The sequence below is a fragment of the Rutilus rutilus genome (genome assembly GCF_951802725.1).
Source record: "Rutilus rutilus genome assembly, chromosome: 18".
Taxonomy (NCBI): Eukaryota; Metazoa; Chordata; class Actinopteri; order Cypriniformes; family Leuciscidae; genus Rutilus; species Rutilus rutilus.
In genome coordinates this window covers 35,474,384-35,483,359 of record NC_140231.1, presented here as the reverse complement: position 1 = coordinate 35,483,359, position 8,976 = coordinate 35,474,384, and the positions used below count along the sequence as shown (strand labels likewise).

At 42.6% G+C, this 8,976-nt stretch overlaps 1 long non-coding RNA gene across 1 annotated transcript; it reads right to left on the bottom strand.

Moving 5' to 3' along the window:
* Positions 1–1,947: 1,947 nt before the first annotated feature.
* Positions 1,948–3,795, bottom strand: LOC311276602. Its single transcript, XR_014625096.1, has 3 exons — positions 3,002–3,795; positions 2,811–2,869; positions 1,948–2,176 (listed from the first exon to the last, which is right to left on the bottom strand). It is a non-coding gene; the product is annotated as an uncharacterized lncRNA (long non-coding RNA).
* Between the last annotated feature and the right edge of the window lie 5,181 nt (positions 3,796–8,976).

The window sequence follows — 8,976 nt, the reverse complement described above, 5'->3', positions numbered from 1 at the left end:
GATGTTGTTTATGCTCAAACAGCAACATTACACACTAACTAAAGTTAGAAAAGTCAAATCATAATCAACCACCCCTTTAATGGACAGAAAAACTAAACCCTCCGATCAACTAAATGAAATGTTCTCATTAATTTATGTAGAACGACAGAAATAGACTCGTTCAGTGTAGACATAATCACTCATTTAATCATTTCGCACGCGTCAGATGTAGAAAAAATGTAAAAAGCAACATATGATGGCAGAGTTTTCAGCTTATAGCCAGATTCCCTTATCCTAGAGAGTGGAGTACTAGTGCTGATGTGGATTTCTGTCTAGATATGTAATAAACATTTTGCAAAAGTAAACCTCCAAAAGGTTAATATAGATACAGTAAGACAGAAACTCATCTGTTCACAGCTCATTTTCTGCTCATTTTCAGCTCAGCTGTGGAAAAAGGCAAGCGCGTTTCACATCAGCTTCTCCCGGGAGATTAGAGTTAAACTGATCCCTCATCTTAGCGCCATCTACTGTACATTAGAGAGAAAATCGAGCCGAGAGATCTCATAAAAAGCCAAGTCTCCCAATCGTAACAGACAGATATGCATTTGTATGCACTAGGTCTGGTATTTGTTCAAAGGTTACATGGATGGTTTGTATTTGTGAAATATTAGTCTCATTTATTTATATTTGTAAAACACAATACATATTTGTTACTCTGCGTTTTTGCTCAAAATGTCCGTTGTACTTCCACATTGCTTTCTGTTTGTTTGCAGGTAAAGTTTTCCTTTGCAAAGCTGGATTTGTTTGTTTAATTATGGCACAAAATTCACTCTGTAGAACTCCACTATGGGGCATGTTGTCACATTTCACTTTCATTCTTTCAGGGTAAATCAAGAAAAAAGTATACACTTTATTAATAAAACAAAACCACATTATTGTAATAGACGTGTGTGAAATTAATACAGGAAAAAATAAATACTCTGAACCCTAAGTGCATTTACACAAACTGAGAAAGTCAAAAAGCGTTAGGTTGTGTCCCGCTCTCTTCTACTTAGGGTAAAGTGTGTGTGTGTGTGTGTGTGTGTGTGTGTGTGTGTGTGTGTGTGTGTGTAGATGTGCAGTAGGTGGTGCTAATACACTAACAGGAGGAATAGACGGAGCCGGTGTTTCTGTTCTCCATCTTCTGTCAGTCCTGCACACAAACACACTTTAGAAGAAGTATCTGTAGTTTCATGCTGGTGTGTTTCTGATGGTGTTCATTTGAATCTTCACACACTCTTGTATTCCAGAACGCAGGTTATGAGACTAACCTGTAAGCGGATAAACTCAGCTTTTGGTTCCCGAACCTGAGGCACATTTCAGGATAAGCAGCCATAGCAAGAGCAGAGCAGGTCATATTAAACAAATGTTAAACAAATGAGTGATGAATCGAAAATATGCAAATGAAGCATTATCATCAGGTTCATGTGTTAGTGAATGTGCACACGATATAGCACTTGCTTTTACTACTAATATTTGTTCTGCTGGTTCATCAGTTGTCAGGATGATTTGACGTCAATCTTCACTAAATGTGGCTCACAAGACAGAAGTTATCAAACTGCGTTTCTAATTTTATAACATTACATTACTACAAACTTACAGTACACAGTCAGCAGTGTCATGACTCATGAGGAAGGGTAATGCCAGTCATTTACATTAGAGCAAAGGCTGTTTTAAGATTTGCATTGTGCTTTGCTGCTCTCGTTAATTATCTCAATGTTTTATGCAAACACACATGTATGTACAAATGATTATTTTAAATGTAGTTTATTAAAGAGGAACTTTACTTCTTCTTGTTATATAATGTATGAATATAGAAGGTTATAACAAAGGGTTTTAACAGCAGTAGCTTGTTGCAATTCCAGAGGATCACGAGAAATAAAGTAAAGTGGAGTAATCTTAATAACTTTATTCAAGAAATGTACTTTAATCTTCTGAGGAGCTCAACTCAAGTCACCTTTATTCATTTATATATTGCACTTTTTACAATAGAGATTGTATCAAATCAGCTTTACAGTGATAACAGGAAAATAATGCAACTAAGTTTGTTTCTTCTTTACAGCAGATCTAGAAGAAAGTCATTGTCTAGATTTTCGATTGATTCATTTCTGTTGTCAAAATCATCAGGAGAAAACAGTGATGTCATCGTCCAGCAATGCTGTCAAAGCAGACAGATGAAAAATATGAAGAATAATAATCTCATGTTTGATTTAGTCAAGAAACATCAGTCATAACCGATTCCTGCAGATGTGAAGGAGTGTGTGATCATATGTGCCTCAAGTTATTAAAGTACAACACAAAAATAAACACAAACTGTTTCAGTAAACAAATATTATTTATATTTATTTTTATAAAAAGTGTGAACCAATGTTATTTTTTCCTGTGGTAGTGCAGATGTACAGATGCATGAAAAGTATCATACAGTAAGGTAACATTCTTCAAAGCTTCATTCATAGACATTCATTCATAAAAACATGCACAACATGAAGAAACATTGAATTCGATGAATATTCTGCTGGTTATAAAGAACATCTGTGAAGATGGCACCCATGAAACGAAAGAATCCCCAAAACTGTATTGTCTGTGCTGATTTGTGCCACACACAAAATAAAAAAAATAAAAAATAAACGAGAATGTAGCAGAAAATAAAGCTATAGTTTTGGTGATTGTTTAGTTTTATGGGTGCCTTACTAACCTTTCTGAAGAGTAAACTCTCTCTCTCTGATGATGATATTACGTGTCTGCGTCAGTTCTATGAATATAAATGTGTATATGAAGTGTGTGTGTCTCACCTCTTCTGGGTCTTCATCTGAAACATCAGAATGAAAGTCTTCAGGTCCGTCATGAGAAACTAGAACACAAGCATCTGATCATCTTCATGTACAGTTTATGAAATAACAGTTCAGGACTGATGTGACATTCAGACACCAGAGAAGAAGAAAGACAACAACAGTGCTTCATCTCAAACATCATAAAGACTCACAGTTTGGTGTTCCACTGTTAATGCTGTCGTGTCTGACTCGTCTCCGGATCGGTGTATCTCTCCATTCATTAGTTTGAATCTCGTCCTCTTTCTTTGACATTTCTCTCTTGTCCTGCTGATGTTTAATTCTCCAGCAGATCATGATGCTCCAGATCTTCTGCCATTAAACATTTTACACACTGTTGACTTCAATTCTGTTTTTGCTTTATAGGTTGAAAAATGGAGATAAAGTTTAGAGTAAGAGTTTAACTCTTGTTAATGATTCTTGTGTTGTAGATTTACATTTCAGTCACACTATAAAACAAACATCAATGTCCAAAAAAAAAAAAAACTAAGATAAAAGTGTTTTATTTAATTACCTTAAAGAATACAGAGCAGAAATACCCACGAACTGAAGCCTGTAGTAAATGTCTTTGTCTATGACATTACCACTCCTCTTTGTTAAGCAAATTTTTAATTTGAATGTGCCTTTGTTTGGTTAGTAACAAAGACATATTCTTCCATACAGCAGTGTTTGATTTCTGTAAAACACTTGGTACCTTATAATCTAGTAGTAATATTTAATAAAGTTCAGCTGCTCTTCTCTCTGATTTACTAATATTCTTATAAATGCTCAAACTGTTGCTCTGAATAATTAGATTTACATTTGTGTCTAGTTTCATTCCCAGTAATGTATAGTAGCAGAAACGTGATCTCATAAGAATACGTGTGTATTTTTACGTAAAGTGTAATTCTACCATACGTACATTTACTTACGTTTTATACTCACAGAAACGTATAATACTGACGTATTTACAGCTCTAAAACGTAAAATATTTACGTAGAAACTGCAAAAAAAGTCAATTATTTACGTATGAACAACTCTACCGACGTACATATTTGTATGTATTCTTATTTATCGTTAGCCTCATAGCATAATTGCCTAATAGTAGGGAGGTTAAGTGACTTTTGACTTCAAGTCATGATGCAAAGGTCCCCTTTGGTATGGAAGTACCTTAGGGCCATAGAAATAAATTTATCCTAAGACACACGTGAGATCACATTTTGTATCTTATATACGCACATTTTTTAAAAATGGCCGCCGACCATACTTGAGAGGCCCATATCTTGGCTTCTGTTATAGCTATAATGACAAATTTGGTATCAACGTGTACATTTTTGGGGTCAAGGAGTCCAATAAAATAGGTTCCAAGACTAAAAAACAATAATGTTGTCCTTACCATGACAATTGGAGGTGAAGTATCCAATTTTTTATTAAAAAACACATGCCAAACACACAGTGTTTCGGCGCCAGAGGTTTTTTCCTAAAATGTTCGATTTTGACATCTTAATTTCAAAAGGCTATATCTTAAAAGTGATAAAAGATAGAGACTTTCTGTAAATTAGAGAAATATTAAGGATGACCCAAAGTTTATGTAGGGATTACATTTCCCCATCTAATTTGCATATTATGACGTCATTATGGTGGCGGCCATCTTGGATTATAGAATTTTCATGAAAAGTCACGTTTAAATGATAAAATGATCAAATGCAGCACTTCTTTCCCCCCAAAATGTCCCTCACCTTCTGTATGCTATATTGCACAATACTGAATGCTCAGGTAAATAGTAAGTAGTAAACAAACTGTGTAAATCATTACTAATAAATGGTAGAAACAAACCGAATGCAAGTAGCGGTTGGCCTTTTGCTGTAGAGATTTTCTATTTACTACATATAGTAAATCATCCTCATTGGCCAAGTACTCAAAAGCCGGCATTCCCATCAGCTTGCGATAGACTATGCATAATAGGCCCTCTGCCCTGTGTCACACCGTCTCTGCTCCTGCTGGGAGCAGCGCGGCCAGATCTGCCTCGCGCGCGCGCCGAGTGTGCACAGCTCGGACTACTGTCATTGTCATTGCGACTCCCCACCCTGCCTCCACGTTGCCCCCTAACTGTCCTATGAATACTTCGACCTCGTCTAACATACCCAGTGGCATTAGACAAACAAAGTCTCCACCACAATACTGTCGCCGTGATTGTGGAGAGGCACACACGGTAAAAATCTCCCGCCTCGTTCCCCACAACATTAACATGCCTGCTAACTTCGCAATGAACACTCCGACCCCGAGAAACATTGTTCCCACCTCTGACATTGGGTAAAGGACCATCTAAATTGGGCAAAGGATTCACCGTTTGTGCTTGGTGTTGGGCTATACTTTCACTTTCAGAATCAGGCAGATATTCCCCTTCATAATCAGGGTCCACAAATAGAAGACCCAACACTTCATTGCGGGTAAGCTTTATTGATGCCATTAGATATAATAATAATAATAATAATAATAATAATAGATATAGAATAATCTAATGCAAATACTCGCTGACGTTGACAATATTGCTCTGATAAAATGGCTCACTCGCACACTAGCTCCACTTTTGTTCGCACTGATTCAATGCACTCTAGCTCGAAGATTTTGTATAGAAGCATGACGTTTTTTTGAGTCGCGGATGAAGTATGACATGTCTGCCATCTAATGGAGGGTAGGTTGAACGAAATTTGACACCCTATTTGACAAAATCGGCCGTTTTATTCAGTGGACTGCCTGAGGTGGGACCACGACACCAATCTGCTCCTAGTGACTGATCACTGAATTCGCTATATCTATGCTAAATGTTTTCAAGCGGTCATATGACACACATTCCTCTTTTATGCATGGCCTCCACCAGATATCTACTACCACTTTGCTGGTGTAGTTTCATTGCCAGATATAGCAAAGCTGGTGTTTCCCTCTCTCTTATGTGACGAGGAACACTGCCATGTTTCTTGGATCTGCATCTTACAGAGTTGAAAATTATTTGCTGCCCAATGGATGTTGCAGCCTGGAACTTCTCAGGTCCAGGAGGTGGCTGATCAATACCTGATCCATCAAGAAGCATGTGTAAGAACGATCTCAGCATGGGAGGGATAGAATCAGCTTCACAGGAAGTTGAGAAGGCACCTGTGAAAGCATGCTTCATGGGGAGATACTCTTGCCGAAGGATTTTGGCTGCTTTGAAGATGATGGAGACATCGGTAGAAGTGTTGTTTTTCATGTTAGCAACAGCTTTGCTCAGGTCATCATCAAATACAACGGACCAGACACGATTTATTTGTACTGATCTGATGTCAGGAATCAGGCGTTCAATATCCTTCCGAAGGCGTGTGGTGTTGCATTTGATGTTTGGAAATCCAAGATCAGCAATGCGTTCGTCATAGAGGGCTGTCAAGTCAGACATTGCCAGTGATTCCCCTGAGCAACGATAGTCCTCGATGTATTCGAGCAACTCATTGAGGACATGTGCTCTGATGACCTGAGTTGCATTACTTTCAGTTGAGTCACATCCAACAGTTTCTGCTTTTCTATAGAGCCTAGTCAGGCATGCACGATGATAAACAGCATTAATAGCAACCATGTCACGAGCAGCTAGTTCAGCCAATAGATGCCTGTCACCCACCACCTGAGCACATTCTTTCACTTTTCTATCCAAGCCAAGGGTGGCAGCCCTCCTCAGTTCCTTTTTTTTGCCCACTTCACCACAGAAGAGACACAGTTTATCAAATGGTTCACATGATGATGTTGAGGGTCTGGGTAAAGCGAGTGTGGTGGACTTGTCACTCATGCGCCATGTTTTTACTGGACTCACAGACTCTTCATGCTTTTTTCTTTTTCTTGCTCTCTCAACTTTTTGTTTATCAATCGCATTTCTGCAGCTTTTGTGCCACACCATAGGATTTTGAATCATCAGCTGAACTACATCCTGACTACCACCACTAATGTCCACTATAAACTCAGGCAGATCCCCTAATGCCTTCAGCTCCTGGATGTTATCTAAAGCTTCTTTGTAACATGATTGCAATCTTTCAGGATTGTTTCTCAGTTTGAATGATGAAGAGGGATCTATCCATCCATCCATCCATCCATCTTCTTCCGCTTATCCGGGGCCGGGTCGCAGGGGCAGCAGTCTAAGCAGAGATGCCCAGACTTCCCTCTCCCTAGACACTTCCTCCAGCTCTTCCGGGGGGACACCGAGGCATTCCCAGGCCAGCCGGGAGACATAGTGTCTCCATAGTCTGTCCTAGGCCAGGAGGCATCCGGAACAGATGCTCGAGCCACCTCAGCTGACCCCTCTCGATGTGGAGGAGCAGCGGCTCTACTCTGAGCTCCTCCCGAGTGACCGAGCTTCTCACCCTATCTCTAAGGGATCGCCCAGCCACCCTGCGGAGAAAGCTCATTTCAGCCGCCTGTATCTGGGATCTTGTCCTTTCGGTCATGACCCAAAGCTCATGACCATAGGTGAGAATAGGAACGTAGATTGACCGGTAAATCGAGAGCTGAGCCGCAAGGCTCAGCTCTTTCTTCACCATGACAGACCGGTACATCGACCGCATTACTGCAAAAGCTGCACCGATCCGTCTGTCAATCTCCCGTTCCATCCTTCCCTCACTCGTGAACAAAACCCCAAGATACTTAAACTCCTCCACTTGAGGCAGGAACTCTCCACCAACCTGAAGTGGGCAAGCCACCCTTTTCTGGCCTCGGATTTGGAGGTGTTGATTCTCATCCCAGCCGCTTCGCACTCGGCTGCAAACCGTCCCAGTGCATGCTGAAGGTCCTGGTTTGATGAGGCCAACACGACAACATCATCTGCAAAGAGCAGAGACGAAATCGTGTTGTCACCAAACCTGACACCCTCCGGCCCCTGGCTGCGCCTAGAAATTCTGTCCATAAAAATTATGAACAGAACCGGCGACAAAGGGCAGCCCTGCCTGAGTCCAACATGCCCCGGGAGTCCCGCAAGCCAACCAGGCCTGATAGGACTCCTTCTTCAGCTTGACGGCATCCCTTACTTCCGGTGTCCACCACCGGGTTCGGGGATTGCCGCTTCGACAGGCACCGGAGACCTTACGGCCACAGCTCCGAGCGGCCGCTTCGACAATGGAGGTGGAGAACATGGTCCACTCGGACTCAATATCTCCAGCCTCCCTCGGGATCCGGTCGAAGCTCCACCGGAGGTGGGAGTTGAAGATCTCTCTGACTGGAGACTCGGTCAAACGTTCCCAGCAGACCCTCACAGTACGCTTGGGTCTGCCGAGTCTGTCCAGCTTCCTCCCCCGCCATCGGATCCAACTCACCACCAGGTGGTGATCAGTTGACAGCTCCACCCCTCTCTTTACCCGAGTGTCCAAGACATACGGCCGCAGGTCAGATGAAACGACCACAAAGTCGATCATCGACCTACGGCCTAGGGTGTCCTGGTGCCACGTGCACTGATGGACACCCTTATGCTTGAACATGGTGTTCGTTATGGACAAACTGTAACTAGCACAGAAGTCCAATAACTGAACACCGCTCGGGTTCAGATCAGGGGGGCCGTTCCTCCCAATCACTCCCCTCCAGGTGTCACTGCCACTGCCCACGTGGGCATTGAAGTCCCCCAGTAGAACGACGGAGTCCCCAGTTGGAGCTCTTTCCAGCACCCCTCCCAGAGACCCCAAGAAGGCCGGGTACTCTGCACTGCCGTTTGGCCCGTAGGCACAAACGACAGTGAGAGACCTATCCCCGACCCGAAGGCGCAGGGAAACGACTCTCTCGTTCACCGGGGTGAACTCCAACACATGGCGGCTGAGCTGGGGGGCTATAAGCAAACCCACACCAGCCCGCCACCTCTCACCATGGGCAACTCCAGAGTGGTGAAGAGTCCATCCTCTCTCGAGGAGTGTGGTTCCAGAGCCCAAGCCGTGCGTAGAGGTGATCCTGACTATCTCTAGTCGGAACCTCTCAACCTCACGCACAATCTCAGGCTCCTTCCCCGCCAGCAAGGTGACGTTCCACGTCCCTAGAGCTAGCTTCCGTGTCCAGGGATCGGGTTGTCGAGGCCCCCGCCTTCGACTGCCGCCCGATCCTCTCAGCACTGACCCCCTTACGGCCCCTCCTGCAGGTGGTGAGCCCACGGGAA